Genomic DNA, 23,909 nt, shown 5'->3' on the forward strand with positions numbered 1-23,909 from the left:
TTACTTTTGCAATTAGTTGTGCTAAGCAGAAGGATTTCTTGACTACTGTTTTTACATTATGATCAAAACATAGGAAATTATAAACCCAAAGAAGGGCTTGTTTACCAAATACAATGATACTGCATTTTTCAGCATTTGCTTTTAACCCATTTTAGTACACCAAGAGTTTACAAGGAAGATTTCTTGCTGGAAGGTTTGGGAGTCAGAAAGGGATTTAACAATAAAACTTCCCCTTTGCCTTCTTCTTCAAATGTAGTAAGCTAGAGATCCCATCTCTCTACCTGAAGACCAGGAAAACAAGTACTGAAAATGAGAGGTCTTACCACTGATCCCTGAGGAGTACCACTTGAAATCTTTCTCAAAAATGTTCTTTTCAAATACATTTGAATGAATTCCATGGTATTTATACATAACATCTTAAATAACTATGTACACTATTTACATTAGCCAGACAGTATAACAGATATTAATGTATACAGTTACTTTATAAGTATATCCAATCCATTACGAGAGTGTCTGATCAATTATTGTATACTGTCAATCAATGATAAGACTTTTCCGAAAGAGTTGTTGATAAATGGCTTTGCATAAATTCTTAGTTCTTTAATTTTAATTTCCAATAATGCTGTCATCATCAATAAGCTGTAGAAGTCTTCCAAAGTTGGTGTTGTGTTTGTATTCCATCTTCTTGTTTTACACTTCCTTGAAATCTCAAGTATAGTCCATACTAGATACATGTTTGACCTATTCAAATGAGGACCTTCGTTCACTTTTAATAATACAAGAGCATTAGTTAAATAAAATGATCCATTAAATAAAGCTTGTAGAAAGTTATTAATACCATTCCAAAATGGCTTAATTTTAACACAATCAAAGAAAATGTGGTTCCAGCCTGCATTGTGTACTTGTTCACATCTCCAACACATTCCTTTCATGGAAGAACTAATTTTACTGATGCTGTCTGAGATTAAGAAAGCTCTGTGCAAGCATTTCCAATTAAACAACTTTCCAGTTTTGTATAAAGGATGAATATTTTATTGATAATAAGATATTTGTTTTAATATCTTCAGTTAACTGTATTGAGTGCCCTTTTGTTATTTTTTCCAATATGAGGTTTTGGGTGTTGTTTTGTAGTTTATCAATATTTGCAAAATTTTGAAATACTGTTTCCCATGACAAAGTCATTAGATATGATTTCATATATGTATTTCATAAATTTAGGTATTTCTTTAAATGAAGAATTATTAATTATTCTACTTAAATCTTACGAATATGACAAAATACTCTGTAAAGTTAGCCAGTCCTGTTGTTGAATTTTGTATGTTGTTTTTATTTCTTGCATATCTAAAATTTTTAGTTATTTGATACATTGGAGCCAACAAACAAATACTTACTGTTCCAAGGAATTAATCATTTTCTATATATTTTATGTGGAAAGTTCTTTGCGACTATAAATGGTGTTAAAAGATCAAACCAGATTTTTAAATCTATATTTGCATTAATAATTTTCCTAAATGAGTCAATGTAATAATAATCATATGAGTTTTAGTGGGTTTAGTTATGGTATATTGCATACTAATGCATAATATGTGCCATGGCAAATTGTTTTTATCTATTTGAAATTTTTTTGTAAATCAAAATTCATTTATTGATATTACAGTTAGTAATTCTTTCCAATTTGCAGAGTAATTTGGACTTATTCAATCTGAGATGGTTTTAGAATATTGATGCTTTTATTAATGATTCTATATCAGGAACGTTTAATCCTCCTTGTTTCCATGGTCTGATATGGTGTATTAAAGCAATTCTATTTTTTTTGGGAAACGATAACAATATTATTAGGCATGAATTTATTTCTTTAAGTATATTCCCTTCTGGTAACAGTTGTATTTCCAAGGCTATATATAGGATCTTGGGCAGTAAAACAATTTTTATTAATTGTAGTCTATCTGCAAATGTTAATATTATTTTGTTCCATTTTTCTAGAGATTTTAATTGTATTGATGACATTATTGTATTTTTTTAGACTAATTTATTATTATCCTTGCATAACTCAATTCCTTGACATTTTAAGGTAGATTCTTGTTTCCCTATGATGTGATCCCCTTAGTCTGCAGTTCTTTTTTTATTTAAAAATAAAAATTCTAATTTTGATTTATTGAACTGGAGTCCTGAAGTCATGTAAAATTTGTCAATTAATATATCTAATTCTTCTACTGTCTCTTTTGTGTTAGATAATTTTATTAATATGTCATCAGCAAATAATATTACTTAAGAATAGCAACGTTCATAAACATCTATTCCTTTGATTTTTATATTGTTATGAATTGAATTTGCCAATATTTCAATAGCCAGAGCAAAAAGAATCAATGACATGGGGCATCCTTGTTTAGTGCCTTTTGTTATATGTATAGATTGAGAGGTAAAAAGACCTAATTTGAAATACCCTAAATTATTTGTATATATACTCTTTAGGAGATGAACAAAGGATGCAGGAAATTCAAATAGCATTATGATTTTGAATAAATAGTCCCAATTTAGGGAATCAAAGGCTTTCTCTATATCTAAGCCAATTATGAGTGTTTCTTTATTTTCTTTATTAACATACTCTATAAGAGAAATTATAATTTTAATATTGTCATGTGTATGTCTATTTTATATAAATCCAGTTTGATCACTTTTTAATGTTTTGGATACTGGTATTTTCATTCTGTTAGTTAATATTCTCATAAATATTTTATAGCCATTATTGAATAATGATCTAGGTCTATATGAGGTACAGAGGTTTGGGGATTTGTTTTCTTTTAGGATTATTGTGATTAAGGAATATCTCCAAGAGGGTGGTATTAAAGCTTGTGACTGAATTTTCAATAGAGTTTTATGGAAGAGGGATAGCATCTTTGAAGGAAAAAGTTTATATATTTCCATAATTATACCATCTATACCTGGAGCTTTATTATATTTACCCACTTTTATTATATTTATAATTTCTTTGTAGTATATGGGTGCTTGCAGATCTAGTTTTAACTTTTCTGCTTTTTTATATTAGAAGATTTTTCATCTAGATTTAATTGATTTATATGTATATTTTCTTTTTGGAAATGTTCCATATAGTAATTTCTATAGCCATCAAGAATGTCACCTATATCCGAGACATTTTTCCCTTTCTTTTCGTGAAAGATGCTTTTAATGTTATTAGCTTTTTATTGTATTTTTGATTCATGTGGATAAATTTTGTAGATATTTGGGAGAAGTAGCCAAGGTATTCATTTTTACTTTTTCTAAAGCTAAACTAGTTTTATGTGTTAGAATTTCATTGTATTTATTGTTTAATACTTCTACTTTCTTTTTCATCTCCAAACAATTTAGATTTTTTCAGCTTTTACTGACAAAAGTTTAGATTGTAGATCTAATAATTCAGAATCCCATTCTCTGATTTTTTTATACCAAGTTAAGGTTTTACCATATATGTAAGCTTTTAATGAGTCCCATATCATTATTTTATTTATCTCTGTGTTGTAATTAATATCTAAGAATAAGTGTAATTCAGATAATAACCAGGGTTTGAACTCTTTAATTTTAGTTATATATGCTGGAATTCTGGAGTTAATGATTAATGATTTGTACTCATTCTGAAGTTTTAGTATCAATGAACTGTGGTCTGATAAAGGTCAGGGAGTGATTGAGAAATTAATGATTTTAGAGTGTAAGTCATGGTCAGCAAATATTTTAACTATTCTAGTTTGGGTACCAAATCTGTGATCTTGATAGGAAAACAACAAAGATTTATCTTCTTTAAATTTGAAAGTATCTACAGGATGAATTAAGTCTACACACTTCTTTAAAGCTTTTGATATAGCAGATGTACACAGCAGTCTTTTATTTGTAGTTTCAGAAATATTAAATATACAGTTAAAATCTCCTCCTAATATTAAATTGCCTTTATAATTATTGGAAATGAAATCCAAGTGTTTTTAACAGTTCCTGTCCCAATGCCTGGGAACCAATATAGATTGTCTAGGGTCCATATTCTGTTATTATATTTAACTATTACTAGTGCCATAAGGCCTTCTTTATCTTCATACTTATAAATGATTTCTGGGTTAATCACATTTGTTTTCCATAAAATTATTACTCCTTTTGTCTTTGTCTTATAAGTGGATTGCACCAATATCATATATTCCTTAGGTTTCCAGTTGTAATTGTCATTTGTTTTGAAATGAGTTTCTTGAAAGAAGACAATTTGTACTTTGTTCAGTTTGAAATATTTCAGCAGATTTGATCTCTTGCTAGGATTGTTTAAGCCATTGGTATTTAAAAATAAAAACGTTAAATCCATCCTAGGTTATTTAGACTATGTATTTTTTGTTTTATTGCAACTATTAAACATTTTCCTCTGATAACTATAAAGTATATGTTTTAGCTTTTAAAGGAAATTATCAGTTTTATACTTTGAGTGTTTATGAATAAAGTAATGTTTTGGTCAGGCATACTAAAAATGTTTTTGTGAAATAAATTTAAATTAATTAATGTTAACACAACTAAGATCCATACTAGCCATGGAATGAACATCATTCCTAATCTGATGGATAAACCTAAGTCCATCACATTATCACTTATACCTTGACAATCCAGAACATCTGAGCTTCATAAATTGAATTATCATATAAAAATATTTATAATAGGAATAGGCAATATCTATATTATTTTGAACAGATATAGAACTACTGTAGAGTAGACAGAATTCTAATACAATATAAATGTCTAGTTATTGTGTAAGCAATTATTATTTACATGAAAGGTAGATGACAAGCAATTCAATCATAGTAAAGTAGGATGTATCATATATAAAACCTCAATAAAAGATTATAACACACAGTTATTTAACATATTCACTCATAATGATGAAGTCTTTCAAAACTTATTACTTCATATAAATAGATGGTAATAATATTTATACCTAATGTTTATAATACAATGTATTTATTGGATATATCAGAAGTTATATTTCATTGTTTGCCAGCATTTAAGTAATCACTTTGTTTGTTGAGAACTTACTTAAAGCATCAGTTTGTTTTATGTAAACATTGATGAAAGTTAGTGCATTTTAATTATCTGTGCATCCCTCTTCCCACATTTCCTACACATAAGGATTTTCATATCTATCATTTCTTATTATAAAATGAGTGAAATTATAGGTTAAAAACAATAAATTCACTTATTATGATTAATGATTGCAAGTTCCCTTTCCATATTCATAAATTGCCATTTAACGGCATATACTGAATGTGTTTAAAGTTAAATGGCAATGTTCTATTTTGTATAATTAGCAAAGGTTAAACTGAGTGATTATTGTCAATTTAATACTATTTGTTCAGAATGTGATTGTTATATTCTGTGACATACCTAGTTCAGGCTTCTATTGTTTCCCTTAAACAACTTTGTCAGTTTGATGTCATGTATAAACACTAGTTACCTTCTTAACCGGTTAAGTATTATATATGGTCAAGATGGGTTACAAAAACTACAATTGAAGTTGAAGCAATTACAAGACTTGTTATGCACATTTACTTATATAAGAAAATCATCATGCTTCCCCTTGATGTTCAATGTAGTGTATGTCATTTTTGACAAGTTAATACAGTAGTGTTATTATACACAAGCCCATGTTATTAAATCCTGTCTTTATTATCTAAGTTCAACAGACTGCTTCATCTTATATGACGATTATATATTTTATGTCTAAATTTACTAAAATAATACATTACATAACCTTTATGTGTGTGTTTTTTTTTTTTTTTTGGCTGTTGCTTAGTTATTTGAGAGACCACAAGCTGTAATGCTTATTCTTATTAGTAGCTTCTTCCAAGCATGTTTATACAGTCCATAGACTTTCAATTATGAGACCCTTCTAGTTTCTTATTTGTTATAAGTATATTTCCATCCTTACATACACACATATCAATACTTCAAGCATGGTCAACAATGCCCATCCAGCTTTGCTAGAATACCATTCATTAGTTCATGTGGTGTCTTTCCAGACTGTTCTTAAAATATCCAAACTAATATTTGTCCTGTTCCATTTTATCAGCCTGTTCTATGTAGTGGCCACACTGCCAGTGAACCACACAACACACCTTTCATTCCCACATATATTTCCATGAAGGAAATCTGATGACTCTCTAACGCTTCCCAGCAACCCAAACAACTGTAGAACCAGCTATCATCATATGCCCTACACGTCCAAGCAAGATCACCTCCCAGACCACTGCAAAGGGTACTGCACAAGACCAAGTGCACTTAGTCTTTCACAATAACTCAGACTTCAACTCTTACGTAAGTCCTTAATGTGTTTGGACCAAAATACAATTTAAATATAAAATTGCGCTTATTATTTATTTATTTTTTTATCAAGAATCAACTTAATGAGCTAAACAAAGTGTTAGGAGACCATCAATATGTGTACATGTGGTTTAAAACAGCCCCTTTATTATATATATATTTTAAACCAAAAATTTCATTGCCAAGAATCATCCTGGAGGTTCCTCAGAGCCATTAAGCATTATCGTCACTCCATCTCCATTACCACAGCAACCTGGGAGCATCTGCTTCTGTTAGTGTGTCTGTGTACTGCATACCAGAGGCTTGCGATGCAGCTGAAGCAAAGCTTCACTTTACTGCAACTTCAAGCCTAAATTCCCTCCCTTTCAGCAAGGCAGCAGCCAGGAAAAGAATGGAGGGCAAACAGATAAAAAAAAAACTCCCAACATGCTGCCACAACAAGAGATAACACATTCTTCCAGCCTTCCCACCTCTCACTCAGCAGATGTATAAACAAACTATTTGCTGCAGAAATATCCCAAATCATAGTTTTATCAACCCCCTTCCCCTGGATTCAGGCTAAAACACCAAATGTCTCTTCCTAATACACAAGCATCAGTAAACCTCGATCACAAGCCACAATCCACAGCTTCCCGGAGATGAAAAAGGCAACATACAACAGCTACCAGACACAGCTGCATCCACACACAGCATGTCAGGCTTAATCAAACAGCACTTGAAACTATGATACCTGCCATAATTGCTATTAACTATGTTTAGACAGAATAATAATAACATTTGTACTAGCTGCCAGACATGGCTGCATCCAGGCACACCATATCAGGATTGATCAAACAGCACTCAAAGCTATGATACCTGCCATAATTGATATTAACTATGTTTAGACAGAATAATAATGACATTTGTATTAAGAGCTTACTACTATTATTTAACGAGAATACATGACATTTCTAAATCATACTTTAACTGAAGAAGGCATTAGTCTCCATGACAGCATTTTTTTTTTCAAAACACTCTACTATTACTGCTATTATATATGATGTTAATTTGTTACATTTCAGTCTGAACTCTGATGAATGGTACCTTGTTGAATTAGTTAATTAATTACTTAAATTCTTATAAGTAAAATCAATGAAAAATGAATAGGATAAGTATTCATTGAGTTCAAGTAGAGGAATATAAACTTCTATTTTATTGCTTTGTTTGTCTTATATATAATGTTAATAGTAACCCATCTTGACCTACCTTTGTTTGTGAAGAATTATTGGACTTTGAACATTCTGAATAATCATTACTGTTTCTCAGTTGTTTAAGAAACCCTCTTTTTTAAATAAAAACAGATGACAAGTGATGTACCATATCAGTTGATACTTTGAGAGATGTAGTTGTAAGAGTTATTTTTTTGAGACAGCTATCTTGGAATCAGTTTTTTGTTTCTTCTTTCTAGCATCAGTCCAGGATTTGTTTCTTTTATTATTTTAAGAGTAGGGGCCAGCCATTCCATTTATTCTGGGATAGACACTATGCTGTTGTTTTTGATGAATATAGTAGCTTCTTCTAAGTCATTAAATGTTCTCATCTCATTGGCAAAAAGTATTTTTATCTTGGCTGGAAAGGCCAGCTGTGCTTTAATGTTGTTTTGTTTCAACAGTTTTATTATTGGCCAGACTTTTTTCCTGTGTTCTAGTATTCTGGAAGAATAATAATTGTCAAACGTTATCAGGCTTTGATTGTATTTTAAGGGTGATTTTCTCCAAGCAGATTTTAATAAGATATATTCTGTAAAGGCTGAAGAGCCGAGGCACTACAGGAGTCTGCATTTTATGCTTTGTATTTGCTGCTAACAAAATTTTATTGGATCCAGTGTGTGCTTATTTTACCTGTTTTGTGGGACTACATTGTGGATCTGCTATTGGACTGGACTATAATTTTTATAAAATATAAAGGTAATCACTGGCTTCTATCCTTGTGTGGTGGTGAGACTTTAATATTAGTTTCTTGTCCAGAAATGAAAGAAATTTTATAACTATGGATCTAGGTGGAGTATTTGTTGAGTTAGAAGCAGGTTTCCTCAGTGATCTATGCACCTTTTCAATTCCAAATGAAAGCCCCTCTTTCAAGTCTAAAAATTCAGGAATCCAGGTTGTTAAGAATGAAATAATGTCTTCTCCTTCAGTGTTTTCAAACAGACCAAAGATCCTTATGTTGTTTCTCCTGTCCCTGTTTTCAAAGTTGTATATTTTGTTAAGCAGCCATGTATTCTGTTTAAGCAGAAATTCTGTTTGGAATTCTTCTTTGAGTCTCCATTCAATGTCATTTAGAGAAGTCTCTATATTTGTTTTTTTTGTTTGGTGTTGCTATAATAGTTCCTAAGAGTATCAGTCTGTTTTTGAGAATTTAATTTGACGCTTTCTAAGTCATTTTTAAAGCCATCCATCTTCAAAGATAGTTCCTGTAAGGTAGATGTCATCAATTGTAGTTCTTTTTTCAAAGCAGCATCTGGATGAGAATTCTTTGAGTTGTTCATATTCAGTGACTCAATATATCTCCAAGTTGCTTGACAAGAAAAGTTTTGTATATCTCTACCAAAACTGATATTTATGTAGTTTAGTAGTTTATCAATAGATTTCTGATGTTTTAAACTTGAAAATAATAAAATTTTCTTATATTATTATACTAGTTTATGGTGCTCTCAAAATTCACTGCTCTCAGTTGTAGTCCTCATAATTTATAATGAGGCAGCAGTAATTTGTAATGTATGAGTTTTGTCTTTCACCTATTTTTTCTATCCATTTTACTATTTAGGGATCTATTTGTTAATCATATAGCTTTCTTATGAATTAAGTATGTGGTATGGTGTTGAATGCCTTGGCTAGGTCTACATATATTGTGTGAACTGAATGGTCACTCTCAACTGACCATGTGAACCTCTAAATTAAGTTAACCAGGTTTAATAGGCAGGATCAAATGGCAAGTGTCAAGTCTAACAAGGTTTTTGATATTATATTTTATATTCCTTGACCTTGCAAATGATTAGACTTATTGGTCAGTAATTCCAAAGATCAATGGTATGCACATTCTGATCTGGCATCATAATTGCAGTATATCACTCTACAGGGAAAACACCTTCACTTAACCTTAGATTAAACAGTTTGTGGAGTGATTCAGCAAGGGCATGGCTGACATCCATGCATATTATCAAGCCTTGTGGATGTACATATACTTTTCGGATAATATTTGCATTGGCAGACCATTATATTATTGTACAGCTACTGATTGTTCTAATTGTGGTGTGTATTGTGTATGTACATTTTTGATGTTGTGCTCCATGGGCTCAGATCATGGCTGAAAAGGGATAACAGACCAAACTGCCCACCCGATAAATAAAGTGTTATCAGAATAAATAAATAAATGACACTAAAGGAGTAGAAGAGTCAATGCTAGCCTGAAATTTAACAAAATCAAACAAACAAACAATGACAAAAGAAATGGTAATGCTTTCTGCTTTAACGAAACTGAAATTAATTAGATCACCATAGAATGAGAATTTGTGGGCTTTTAAAGAAAACATAACACAGACTCAGAAAGTTAAACCTGTTTGCAGCATTGGCTGATGAAGTTAATTTTGGCATTATGTATTGTACATGTTTCTTGAAATGTTCACCAACTAATTTTTTTCCAGCATAATCCGTCAGTAGATTAATGTTTAGGGTAAAGTGGAGAATTTCTAGATGTGGTGCCTTTTTGATGCATGGGGGTGGCAGCATCATCTTTTTGTGAGTGTCAGCTATTACTTTTGACTGTTTGAATAGGATTGTTGTCTGAAATGTTTTGTAAAATGTATTTATAGTGAGGATTAGATGACTTTTGCAGCATGTGTTATGCATAGATATGCAAAGCAATCTTGGCAAGATGATGCTGGGTGTTCTGTATCTGTTTTTCAGCTGCATATTCATTGATATGCTCATTGAATGTGACGTAAATTATATTTTTTCAGCATGACATGTTAATAGACTAATGCCAATTTTAAACTGAGGAATTATTAACTTACAAGTACTTGGCAATGTGGAAAGAAGTCTTTCTTCTTCATCAGTGACTGCAAATTAATATGCATGTGAAATCTGAACAGGATTTACTATTTAAATAATTGAAGAATGCGTGGATGGGAAGTACCAGAACCATCATGCTTGCCTGGGAGGTTACTGGGTGCTTGACAGAATTATGGCCTTATACCTAGCACATCATTAATTACAGATACAGGCAGAAAACTTAGTATAACGGCATCTATAACAAAACTGAATGTTGTTCTTTACACATTCCTTTGGGTGGTATCCCTCCATCTTCTGTCTCATTAGTGCTGTGTGTGTATGTATGTATGTGCATATATTTATATATCTATATATATATATATATATATATATATATATATATATATATATGTGTGTGTGTGTGTGTGTGTGTGTGTGTGTGTGTGTGTGTATGTGTGTTTATTTATATATATATATATATATATATATATATATATATACATGTACATAGATTACTGATGGCAGGAGGGACTGAGTGCACAGACAAGGGTTCTTACTGCATGCTGAGGCAACTACAAGATGGAAGGTCAAATTCACTGGTAAAAAACGTATGCACAATATTGTAGAATAGCATTTAATATGGAGTTTACTGAGTCTATAAGCAGACTGTTATATTTGGAGCTTTTTCTTGTTGTGTCCTGTCATTTTCATGGTCACAAATGCACAATCAACGCTTCAAAGGTTCACTATGAAAGTATTAATAGTCATTTCGAAAAAAGTATTTTGAAACTTCTGCATGAATTATGAATGATTCATAATTGCCTCTTACTCTAATGGCATGAGTATAAAAAGACATTCAGAGAATGTGTGTTATTTTAAATTTTTTTGCATCCTGCATTTGCTTTACTGTTCCTTATCCTTTCTAAAAGAAGATGTCCTCCTTGTTAGCAGCTATCAGGCACCCAGCAATCTCCTGCCTGATCACTCCAGTAAATGGTGCTGCTAGCAGGTTTTTAAATATCTAACCTACAGGCATTTATACAAACTGAGAATAATACCTTTATATCATTTTTGAGGTTATTAGTAACAAATGTAGAAACACAGCTATAGGCTTCCTTTCCCTGATTTTCTGAGTGGTATTATTACAAAATGTAGAGGAATTTAAGTATTGGTGCTAGGGGTATGGTCTGGTACTTGCCTAAGTTCTCTTCTACTGAATTGTGTTTATTGAAGCTTGGACCAGGTCTCCAGTTTCTGAAAGGAGTCGGTCATCCAGTGTGCTGCATTAGTAATATAGCCAGTATATCACTTTCCGGTAGAAAAAAGGCATCATCAGAGTTGCCTTTGAGATGATGACCAGTAAGGTAAAAAAAGCAAGCAAGTAATTGCCCTGAGTCAAAAGCGACTCATAGTGACTCTATAGGAAGACCCCACAGGGCTTTTGTGGCATATCGCAGAAGTAGATCGTCAGGCCTTTTTTCCCTCTGGATACTGCTGCCCAGTTGTTCCTCAGCCAGGTTTTGAACTCAGGTCTACCAGTTGATAATCCTGTGCTATCAGGCCAGGGTAACATGCTAAAATTCTGTTCTGAAAGTTGTAATGGTATTGCTGAACATTTTGTATGAATGATGTCATCTACCAAAACAAACTAATCCTGATATTAATTTATACACATTTTTCTTGGCATAATGTCTTTGATATATGTAATACTGGATGTTAGGGATTTGATATTTCTTGCTTTTACTTTAGAAGTAGCAAAGCAGCTATTTTTTTTCCTTTGTAAGTGTTTAAATGGCTAATTTTAAAATGCAATATGTAATTTTCGAGTAGTTTTGTTTCTACTTGGGTAACTGTAGAGGAAAATATTAAAGCAGCCTGTAAAACTTGATATGTGTTGCTATACATAATTGCTAATGACATTAACTCATCTGGCACTGTTACCTGACACTCTCCATCCTGAACACTGGGAGTATGAAGTAAACCTAGCCTGGATATTTTTTTTTTTTGCATTTCATGCAAAATATTGACTCCAGTGTGAGTTTCCTGAAAGTAGTGATATCATTCATCCTGTTTATTACTGAATTAATTTTGCAATGGATTACTGTTTTTTAGCAAAAACTTGCCACTTGATCTAAAATGGTCATTCCATTAGTACTATCTGATCAATGCACAGTTATCATTAGAATAAATAACATATATGGATTATTTTATATATATGTGGTGCATGCTTGTGCGCATATACATACAAGTATATAAAATGTATACTATATGCACATATATCTATGTTCCATATGTGTGGAAACATAGATAGATAGATAGATAGATAGATAGATAGATAGATAGATAGATAGATAGATAGATAAGCATATTTAAGAGAGAGAGTTTGTCTGTGTGTGTGTGTGTGTGTGTGTGTGTGTGTGTGTGTGTGTGTGTGTGTGTGTGTGTGTGTGTGTGTGTGTGTTTGTGAGAATTTGTGTGTTCAAGAAGTATTAGTTTTAAGAATTTCTTTTAAAATGCAGACCCTGACATATTTATTATTATTTTTATTTTTTTGTTTTTGTTTTCTTATAGCATTGTTTTGATGCAGCCAAAGATACTAATTAGTGGAAGTTCTATATTCATTAATTAGTCTGATGCAATCTCATTTTGGTGATTATAGTGAGATGAAAGCATGGGTTAAAATTATTTTAATGCTATGTTACATCTTCCGCTCATGTTTTTTGTATAATTTCTACAGTATTCTTCTGTGGCTGCAAGTGCCTTTTTTGAAGATTTATATGCATTAGTTTACAGGTTTTTTTTCATTTATTTTGTAAATGAAACTGACTTTATTAATGCATAACTATTTTGATTCACAGTAAATGAGAAACAATCCCCAGGATTCACGAAGCCTCCGTGTAAGAGTTTTAACTCTTTCACGGAGGCTGCAGTTAAACGGAGTGATGTCAGCATGCTCTGCATATTCATGAGAGCATGCTGAATCACACCTAAGTCTAACACGGTCCGTGTAAGACAGTAGGGGGCGTGTCCGTAGGCTGAGCCCTGCAAGCGGACACGCCCCCAGAAGTCTAAAAGTGCCCAAAGTAGACACCCACAACAGAGTCCACAGAAATGTGAATAAACACAACACAACACGTGCCCCTACAGACCATAAACATATATAAAAGAAATATAAATGAACATGTCATATTTATTTTAAATTGTAAAGATGTTTAACCGTGAGTGCGCTCGTTTGCGCGGGCGTGCCCGTAGCGCAGCCACAGTTAGCAGTCAATGGGAAAGCATATAAGAACTAAATATGCAAAATAAGCCAGGAAGCAATAGCGTAGCGGTAGAGATGCCGGCTGCAGAGCAGGCATTCATGGTTCGAGCCCCCACAACACAAATTTTTTTTTTTGCAAAATAAGCAGGAAACAAGTCCCTGACACATATGTGTACACATAAAATCAGAATATATGTAAAATACAATGAAATATCCCATTTATATTGAATAAATGTGAGCTAAGAAATGAATATAAACTGCCAGATGTGCCCATAGCTGAGCTACAGTACAACAGAGTGAGTGTATGTGCCCATAGATAAGCATTGGTCCAACTGGTGCAAACTGAGTGCCCGTAGCTGAGCAGTGGTTTACCATTCTAAATATATGTGCTCCTAACTGAGCTGAGCGAAATATGCGTGCCGATAGCCAAATGAGGCTTAAACCAGCGTACCCCGTTTGCGCGGAACTGCGCACCGCGCAAACGAGCTAACCGACGGGCAACGGTGAGCAAGCCGTATCCAAAATGCCTTTACACAGACACACCCCTCAACATGTCTAGACAGTCATGAAAAATAAAAAGCAGTGGCCAGGTTCGAACCCAGGATACTATACACCATAGTCAAGGTACAGAACCACTAAGCCATGACAGCAGTACCTAGGAATGCAATATTAGCTCATATATAGGAATGAATACAAACTACAGCATGACAATGCAGGTTTACTGAAGTTGATACAATTCCAAACTGGCCAATCACAGATATGTGCAGGAAAAACGGACTATATAAGCCCCATAGGCGGGAATACACAGCATAAACGATTGTAGAACAGACCTGCAGGCAGAATGCCAGGTGTAGGTGAGGGTAGTCGCTTTCGAGCGCAGAGGTGGGGTGTTGAGGAGTCCAGGTACATGGCCTGGCTCCTAGTCCACAACCATGAGGCCCAACTCATGCAGGGCCAGGTCCTCTGGGGAGCGTACAGGGCTGAGGCGTGGGACCAGTTGGTTCATGAACTCACCAGTGCCACAGGAATTCCAAGGACAGGTGAGCAGGTCCGTCACCACCATGCGGACCTGAAGAGATGCAAGCAGGACCAACTGAACCTTTGGATCCAGGAGGCCCGGCAATCACCCAACGCCCCACCACTGAGTAAGTAACAATTAATTATGTATGTAGAAAGTTAAACTACCTGTAATTATGGAGATGTGTATTCCAATATTACTTCATTTATATTACAGCTGCAGGTGTCCGTTCTGCGAACCGCAGAGCCTATGCCGATAGGCTGGTGCGGTTGTGCCACCAGGCAGGTCAGTAATCCACTTCTAGTAACTGTAAAGATATATAAATGTATGACAGTCAGCAAAAGAGTGCAGTGTAGCCAGGAAGGAATTAAATCTGCATGTAACAGTGTGAAAGTGTATGCAAGTATTGCCTGATTACAACAGTTCCCAGCCTGTAAGTAAACTAAACATGACACTGTCCAACATATATTTCCGAGTAAAACTGCCCTGCCTGTAGGAAAATAGTACACAACCTGCAGCAGCATGTAAAGTATAGCTGCAGAAGAGGATGAAATCACATGTGTGAAATATATCCCTGTGGAAATACTGAAACATGACAGAAGTGAGACTGCTGGAAAGAACTGTAATAACTGTAGTTAAAACATGTCAATAAAGCCTAGAAGTACCAGTCTGAATAGTAACATGAAAGCAAGTGAGAGAGTGTGAGAAAGTGTCAGGAATACAGCAATACAGTACTTATAACCCCTGAATAAACCATACTGCAGTTAGGACAGAATTAAATGCATGTGAGACTCAGAACCAAACAGCACAATCTGTTCAAAGTGTTGATGCATGTGGAATGTGTACACCAACATCTGGATATGTTTCTCCCAGTCTGAAATACGCAGATAGGATGATTGTCTGATATACCAAACATCCACACTTGTCCACAAGTATATCAAGCACAGGTAACAGGATGATGTATCTGAACAAAGCCCGATATGAATGTGTATGAACAGCAATAAAATGTAGATTGATGTTGCAGTAACAGTTCCATCTGCAGGGTGAAGTAGTTAACATATAGGACACTGTAGTTAGAACAGTAGTGTGTATATAACTGTAGCTATTAGAAATGTACAGCATATGTATTCGTATTCGAAGGTGTTAATATTACTCTATTTACCCCACCCTCTAACCACCTATAACCCATTCCACGTGAAAATGGTATGTGCAATCACAATTACCACCCCTGGACGTCTGTCCTGTTGGGTCATATATATTTGCATGTCTGTTGATGCATCCACCCTGTTCATACATCCACACCTGATGGCCTGTTGCCATCAATCAACCCTGCATGTTGTTGGACTGTGTATTACTGTTCAAATTATGCATGTGTTATGCACGCTGTTCGATGGTGTGAATATCTGGGTGTTTGGTTAATGGGAATACTAATGCATGCTGTTACAACTAATTGTGAATGGTATTAAATGTCACTAACCCAAACTGTCATGACATAATGCAAAACATAGAACGACAGGGAAGGCGGGTTCCAGCGGACCCACCTCTCCCACCTCAGCTGGCGAGTGCACCTGGCACTAGTGCCGAGTCCGGACCCTCCTCCGGTGGCCCTGTGCCACCTGCGGGTGGAAGCGCTGCAGGGATGGGGCTCCCCCTCTGCAAGTGTGGCCGGAGGAGATCCACCACTCACCCTCCGAAGGCCCGGACTGTGGTGCGAGGGAGATTCGGGACTCTGTCCTCGAGCCCCTACGCCAGCTCGAGGCACGGGTGGCGCAACTAACGGGCATGCCCGTTGCCCCGCCTACACAGCCCCCAGCACAGCCCCGCCCTGGGCAGTGAAGGAACAGTGGCAACTGCCTATGGGTGGGGATATCAGTTCCACTGTTGCCATCTGTGGGCTCATGGGCTCTGGATATCCAAACCTCCGTCCCCGTCAATTGTGTAACCCCCCCACTCATGTCATACACCACCCCTGTATGCGTCTTGTTTGTCTTGTCTGTAATCCTACCCAACCTACCTCCCCAGCTGTACCGACTACCTTCACCTGACATACCACTCTTACCTGAAAAAAAAAAAAAAAAAAGAGGGCGCTCTGTACCCACAAAAAAATTACGCCCCATACATAGCTGCCCATTCCGCACACATGTCTACTGGACATGGAACCTATCAATTCCAATTGGCTGTACAACAAGTATTATTGTTGTCCTGACACCTCTCTCAGGGGTGGAAGGTTTCAAATGTCACACCAAATTACATACATATGCACAGCTGTTGCTGCTGAAGAAATGGGCAGCTATGGGCCTTACCTACATCCCTCCTGCACATCCCAAGCTTGTTTCCCTACTGTCTTACCCTCTTTGTGACCCCTTTTCACCACTTTCCTGTCTCCCCATTTTCTTTCTTTCAAGGAAAATAGCTGGTGTGCAAGAGTAAGCACGTTTAAGCGGTTGTAAGCGGGTGTGCGCGGAGCTCACCGCCAGTGCGCATGCGTGAGCTCCATGCAAACCAGCGCTAACCTGGTTACAACTGCTTAAAAGTGCCTTAGGCACTTTGATTGACAGGTCTTGTACTCAGTTCAAATGAAAAATAAAATCCCACTGTGAGTCCCTAACCCAGGACCTTGGCAACTATAGTCTGCATGACTTACCACTAAGCCATGACTCTTATATAGAAACACTGTGCTAAAGTAAATATATCATTTAACAGTAGGAATGAATGTAAAGGGAATATAGATGTGTAGTACATAAAGCATGACATTTAGAATCACAAACAAAACTGGTGGATTCCCATAATAGTAGTGTGTGAACAGAAACAGCCATGCTAGTTGGAAGCTAGTAGGTAATGATGTCACCATAGCACCTTGCAAGACACACACATACTCACAGCAGGATAAGCACTGCCCATACCCCACAACCTCTTACAGGAACACATCCGGACCAAGTAATAAAATATGTGGAGCAAAGGCCCAAAACCAGGGATACATTACAAATAAAGTTACAACAAACGCAGACAGTTCAGAAAGTAACAGGGTCTACACCTTGTGGGATGTTTGGAAGGGTATGCAGTCTGGAACTTGAATGTTTGTCACCATATTCTGACATGAGCCCAGACTGACTTGCCAGATAAAGGTGTGCATGAGATAATGACCAAATCATGAGGCAGACATGTGGACAGCCTGCAAATATCTGTACACATGACGGGTCCAACACCACCATATTTGAATAGTTAAGAACCTAGACATAGCAACAGTGAATGTCTTACAGGGATGCCCCACAGACCCCATGTGAAATGTACAAACAGTAGGCAGAAAGGTGTAACACATGCAATGGTAACTATGGAGTCCGGAAAGTATTCACCACTCGCATGGCAGAAAAAGTGTAGTAATACATATGCTCATGCTAACCCACAGTCACAACTGCAGCATACCAGACATTTTAATGGGTGTACCCCACTGATATGTACCATTCCATAAGGCACATAACTGATAAACCTGAAGGTCTCTGGGGCCTGCTTAGCAGCATACTCAAATACCCTAATAGATGTCAAGGCCCACACCATGGCCAGACCACACTGCATGCTGTAACACCCTAGCAGATATAGCAAGCATTCCAAGGTGTGAATGTACATGGAAAATAGGAAAGCTACAGCAGCACACTACAGTCAAGACACCTAGCAGGCATAGACGTAGTGACTGTAAAGGGCAACAACTATTGAAGACTTAGCAACAGAGTGCAAGCAAATGTGAAAGGAAAGCACACACACACACACACATTAACAATAGTAGTAGTTGTAGTTGTCAGTGTACATACACAGTTAGTACAGGAAACTGGAGAAATGAATGGAGGAATGTTAATCCACAACACACCTGGAAATATGAGAGAGATACCAACCTTTACACTCACAGAACATTGTCCACAGCATAACAGCATGGTCCCTGCCCTTAACATCTGAATGGGCTACGCCTATCTCACACACCTTTTTATAGCACTGTTCTGAAATCACAGTGAGACCTGCAATCAGTACACAACTGGCTGCATGCAATTAGCAAATGCTGGCTAACAATTGGTGCAGAGGCCATCACATGGGCATATGCAGATACCTACAAAAGTATGCTGTACTCCATGTCCACGCATGCAATACTTTCATTGCACCCTGAGAAGGACGTGAGAGACAGACAGAGAGAGAGAGAGAGAGAGAGAGAGAGAGAGAGACAGCGAGAGACAGAGAAAACTGCATTTAAGCATACAGACACGAATTGTTCAGCAACAGCTACCTGAAAGCTGACAACTGGGAAGTGGAGCAGCAAGACAGGGAACCAGACAGCAGCAGAAGCAGCTGTGACAAACACAGGTAATGTAAAGTAATACTATAAAGGTCTACATACTGTGAACCCTCCATATGTGTCATTGGTCTGTATCCATATGTATATGGAGATGTGTAAAGGGCAGGAGACATACAGCAACTATCAGTGAAGTCTGTACATACATTTGTATGTGAGAGCATGTATGTGCACATATCAATGTTGTTTGATTGTAGGTTGTAGTGCCATGTACAAATTAGGTTACACAGCTATGTGTGTTTAGCAGTATGTTAGTGTGTGTCTACAGTATAGTAGACAAATATGTTGATATACCTGTCTAACATATGGTTATGTATGTATGTCAACATATGTATGTGTATATATATATATATGTAGAGATATATATATATATATATATATATATATATATACATACATAGAGAGAGAGAGAGATGTAGGAATACATAGACAGATGTCAATAGAATATTGTACCAACATATCTATGTAATGCACACATGCAGATATAGATATATGTAGATACATATACATAGACAGACTGATCTGACTACCTACAGGTATGATTGTATATGATGACCTGCAACACAGCCTGTCCCACCCTCTGTCACTCACACCCTCTGTGCCCCCTACACATCTATGGCAATATATGTCCCCAATATATATGTGTATATGTATACAGACATATATATATATATATATATATATATATATATATATATATATATATATATATATAGATATATCTATATACATATAGATATATCTATATACATATATATATAGAGAGAGAGAGAGAGAGATGTATATAAAGTCTGAGTGAGGCACATGTGTACAGATGTATTGCAACAGGTGCCTGGTGACAAAGGCATGGAGTGAACACCAGTGTCAAATCCGGAGTATCATACCACATTCCAGATCACCCACACCAGTAACCACCAGATATGTGATTGGCCGCCCACCACTGCATGTGTCAGGGGTGAGCAGGGTCAGAAATGTGTAGAATAGTGGCCCCAATGATAGTCACAGTGGCACACTATCCCTGGAATACCTGCACATGGTATGTGTCCACAGACATGGTGAGTCAGGTATGGACATGTAGGTTGGTGTACCCCCCACACCACATAATGGATGCCATGGTATGAACCTCACATTACAGCAACAGATATGGAGAAGGACACAATGACATGTACAACACTGTGACAACGCACTCAAACACATTACCAATGCACAGTGACTGACAACACCACAGAGTACACATATGCTACCCACATAGAGGTTACCACTCCCAGATGTACATATGGAGGACACACCCATGACAGATGTCCAACAACCATAGTAACACCTCCCACCATCCACAACCTACATGTCTGCTGTGTGTCGTCCGTGCCACTGCAATAGTGTGCACATGTGGAGGTAAGAGTTCCTACTACAGATAAGACACACCCTGCAATAAACCACACAGTGTTAAGAAGCGAGACTCCCATGAGTACATGTCACACATACCCCTGCTGAATGTTAGTCAGATAGGTAATATGCCATATGAGTCACCCTGTGTAACTGTGTGACAGCAGCAGTTACCATCACACCACATGTGTCACTATGGTCAGGGTAGCAGAACAGTACGCTGCTGTAGACACAGGGGCAATAGCATATTGTATAGTATTGTATTGTAATGTAATGTAATGTGTTGTATTGTATTGGTATGGTGAGGTGCCTCCTTCATGGAGTGGAACCACTGCTGCTGTGCACCAGTGTACAGGTACATATCCTGTAGTCAGGCTAGTGTTACATAGCACTCCTATATGTGTGTTTAGCTCCTGTCAGAGGTTATGTAGCATGCAACTGGGGATACCATCAGGTCCCATCCATGTTGTGTATTCTGCTGTCCTGCGGGTGTCTCCACCTGGACATCTGTGATGACGGGGAGGTTACAGTCAGCTGGGATAACTATGCCTTATTACAGGGGAGAGGGTGGGGTGACACCTGCACTGAACCTGTCCGCCACAATGTTGTCGATATCTGTGGTGTCAGTGAAATATGTGTTGTGTACTACCTATGGGCATAGAGGATGGCTCCTGACCAGGTTGCTAACATAACTGAGGAAGGCCTCCTGGTCATCTGTAGTGTCACTCTTGAATTCCCTCTCAACATTGCCCATGTAGTCAGTATGATGGGAAATAGATCCTTACCAGTGCTACTCAGACATGCCCTCCCTTCAGTGAATGATGCTCTGTCTTGCAGTAGCTTCCATCTTCTGTAATACAATCTGTCTATGGCTGGGGTCCACCAGACAGGATGCTGCCCTTTGTGGAGAGTGTCTTGGTCAGATATGGGATTGCATGATCCATGCATTCTGGAGATGTCTGTAGACAGCAATTGTGTAGGGGTCACCATTGTGGGTTGTATCTGCCACTGGCCCAGTGGGCTGTAAGGATACCATATCACTGTTACAAAGTGTAAAGTTTGTATCTGTAATGTTATGCACTATAGTCATCTGTGCTGGTGGTGGAGGTGGGATATGTATATCCAGGGCAATCAGTGTGTGGTTAGCCCACAGTAGTTGCCGATGTAGGCCATACAGTACCTAGATACAAACCCCCAGAGTGAGGAGGTGCTTCTGGCCTGAATCGGTGTTCTGACTGCTGGTGTTTGGTAGTATGTCGTATGGCGTCTGCCAGGTACTGTTGTACAGTTGCTGGCCGAGCACTGATACCTGGCCATCTACATGTGTATCCACCAATAGTCAGACAGATGCTACATATGTGAGATATGTTGTATCATTACAGTCGAGTAGCATGTGTAGTATGTGTGCCAAAGTCTGCTGACATATATTGCTGATACCAGGTTATTTTCTTTCTCAGGTACATGGCCCACCCGCGGAACCCCACCTACTCCACAGCTGAGGATGAGGAGATACACCAGAGCCTGGTGCGGGACTATGCAATACTCTTTTCCCGCACCAGCCAGAATCAGCAGGAGAGGGCTGCACTGTGGCAAGACCTTGTCCGTCGGGTAAATGATATAGGCACGCATAATAGGACATATGAGCAGGTACGACATCACTGCAGTGATTTAATCAGACATGTCCGTCAGCGTGCATCAGATATTCACAGGCAACAGGTCGCCACAGGTGGTAGGGTGGCTACACATCCCCCACTCACCAGACTGGAGGAACTACTCCTGAGTGTAGTGGCTCCAGTCCACCAGCAACAACAACAGCAGCAGACATGCATCATGATGGAGGCTGGGGCCACACAGCAGCAAGACGGTGAACGAGCAGGTAATATGTCATATGTATAGTTGACTGTTGTGTACACTGGTAGTTAATGCATGTGTGAGGTGTGTCCTTGGTTTGTAGCTGTCACCATAGTATTTAATGTGCAAGTGTGATATCCTCAATATTAGCTGCCGACCTGTGAAAGGCGACTGTTGTACTCCTGACCTGTATCATACACAGTAACAATGGCACAGTTGTGCCCACTGACATTAGTTTCTTCATGTCTGCAGGACCCTCTGGTATAACTGCAATGCAGCCTATCCATGCTGGTGAGTGTGTATTAACAATTCCTGTAATAGTGTTGATAGTAATAGTACTATTTGGCTCACTTAGTAGTGCTCTTTGTATGCATGTAGGTGTGTCTGTGTCTGTGTGTTGTTATCACGCATACTGAGTACTGTACAATTGTGTAAAACTGTGTGCATGTGTGCATGTGTGCATGTGTGCACCTGTGCACGTGTGCATGTGTGCATGTGTGCATGTGTGCATGTGTGCACCTGTGCATGTGTGCATGTGTGCACCTGTGCATGTATGCATGTGTGCATGTGTGCATGTGTGCACCTGTGCATGTGTGCATCGCTGGTAATGTGTAGACATTGTAAACTGTGTTTCCTGTTTCCTTCCCACAGGTTCTGTTGCTGCTCTGGTGTCATGTAGCAGGGAACCTGAGTCAGGTGCCGTGGGTACTGATAATGATGACATTGGTGTAATGGCACAGGAAGGTATGCCAGGGTCCGCCATTGGTCAGCCAATTGACAGTACACAGCTGTCGACCCCATCAATGTGCACAGTAATCCTGCCAATACACCCCTTGTAACCACTGTCCCTAGGTGATGGACAGCATACAGTGGGCATTGACCAAGGTAATGTGGTATCTGTGGCACATGCTTCCCCACACAGCAGCCATGGGCATGGCCCAGACATGGTATCACACAGACAGATGTCCAGGGGTTCTCGTGGGAGCATCCATGGGCGTACTGCCCCTGTCAGACGTGCCCACAGAGGTCTTACAACCTTGGCTATGTTTCGGACTGTCATGCAGGCACAGTCACGTATGGAACGGTACACCAGACAGGGACTGCGGGAGCTGGCAGCATGTCGCACAGCCATGACTGACAGTATGCGTGACATTGTGGCTGCCATCCGTGATTTCACCGATGTCGTAGACAGACGTTGTGGGGACATATTAGACCGGTTCCACAACTACGTGTCCATGAGCCAGGGTGATGGTGGGTGGTTGAGGTGTCGACGTGGCCGTATGCCAGCAACAGCAGCAGCTGGCAGTCGCGACAACAGGGCTGCGGCCGCCCCCGTAGTGCCAGCAGCAGCCCCAGCAATGCTGGGTCTGTGTTGTCATCAGACCGCCCCAGGAGACCACGTGCACGTGGCTCTGGCCAGGCCCGACAGGGATCTGTGTCCAGTCAACAAACACCTGCTTCTGATGACAGCACCCGGTCTGGGTTGGTACTGGATACGGTCTGTAGCACCCCTGCAAGGCACAGGTACCGTGTCCGTGGCCAGAGACACTGACCTGTATGACCTGGCAGGTACAGTCTGTGGCTGTCCACAAACACCAGTATATGGCAGCCATGAGGTGGAACTGTGTGCATCCATACATACATGCAAATTGACAACACCTAGGGCTACCGCATACACACACACACTGC

Source organism: Protopterus annectens, chromosome 2.part0 (genome assembly GCF_019279795.1).
Source record: "Protopterus annectens isolate FY-2018-M chromosome 2.part0, PAN1.0, whole genome shotgun sequence".
In the NCBI taxonomy this organism is placed as follows: Eukaryota; Metazoa; Chordata; order Ceratodontiformes; family Protopteridae; genus Protopterus; species Protopterus annectens.